Here is an 815-nt window from a genome sequence, read left to right as displayed (position 1 = left end):
CCAAGGTCGCTGCCGGTCATCGCCGGTCACCTTTACCGCCACAACCAAACCTTCCTCTACCTCCAAAACCTCAATGCCACAGCCACTACCGAAAATGATATTAAACCCTCCAACTCTGAGGGGTTCATCATTAATTAGCAGACAACGCAACCCCAGTGGCTTACCAAGATGATCTTTAGGGATTATACACGATGGGTTCTCTGTGTTTTTTTTTCTTTCTGTTGTTTCTTTGCGGGTTCGATTGAAAACAAAGATGGTTTGGTGAAGGAGAAAACCAAATGATTGGGTTAAGGAAAATGTTCATGGTATGGAATGATTCGGTTGTGTGACCGATGAAGGCATGGCGATAACCGTTGGTTTAGGTGTAATGTGTATGAGATACAGGCGTGCAAAATGAATGCTAAAATGACAGTGTTAGGCTGAACTTGGTGCACTAATGGTAGAGATAAAGATATAACAGCATGGTAAAGATGAAGATATAGTAGAGACTTCGGGAAATCAATGAAGAAGAAGAAGAAAAACAAAAATATAAATGCAAGCATAATGATCAATGCTAACGATGCAAGCACGACACAGGTTATTGATTCATCTAATGACTAGCTAAACTAATGAAGAACGAAGAACATGTACCTTGTGGCCGAGCTTATGTGTTCCTACTTTTCTCTCTACAATTTTCCGATCAAAAGGCGTTCTCCTCTTCTCCTCAGAACCAGTGGTTACTCTCCAAGACCAATGATCCTTCTTTTCTCTGTGAACCAATTCCTCTTCCCTTCTCCCCTCCTCTTTTGAAAAACCAAAACCAAAAAAAAAAAAAA

The sequence above is a fragment of the Vigna radiata genome, chromosome 1, assembly GCF_000741045.1.
Source record: "Vigna radiata var. radiata cultivar VC1973A chromosome 1, Vradiata_ver6, whole genome shotgun sequence".
Classification (NCBI taxonomy): Eukaryota; Viridiplantae; Streptophyta; class Magnoliopsida; order Fabales; family Fabaceae; genus Vigna; species Vigna radiata.
Note: the sequence above shows the minus strand (reverse complement) of the source record.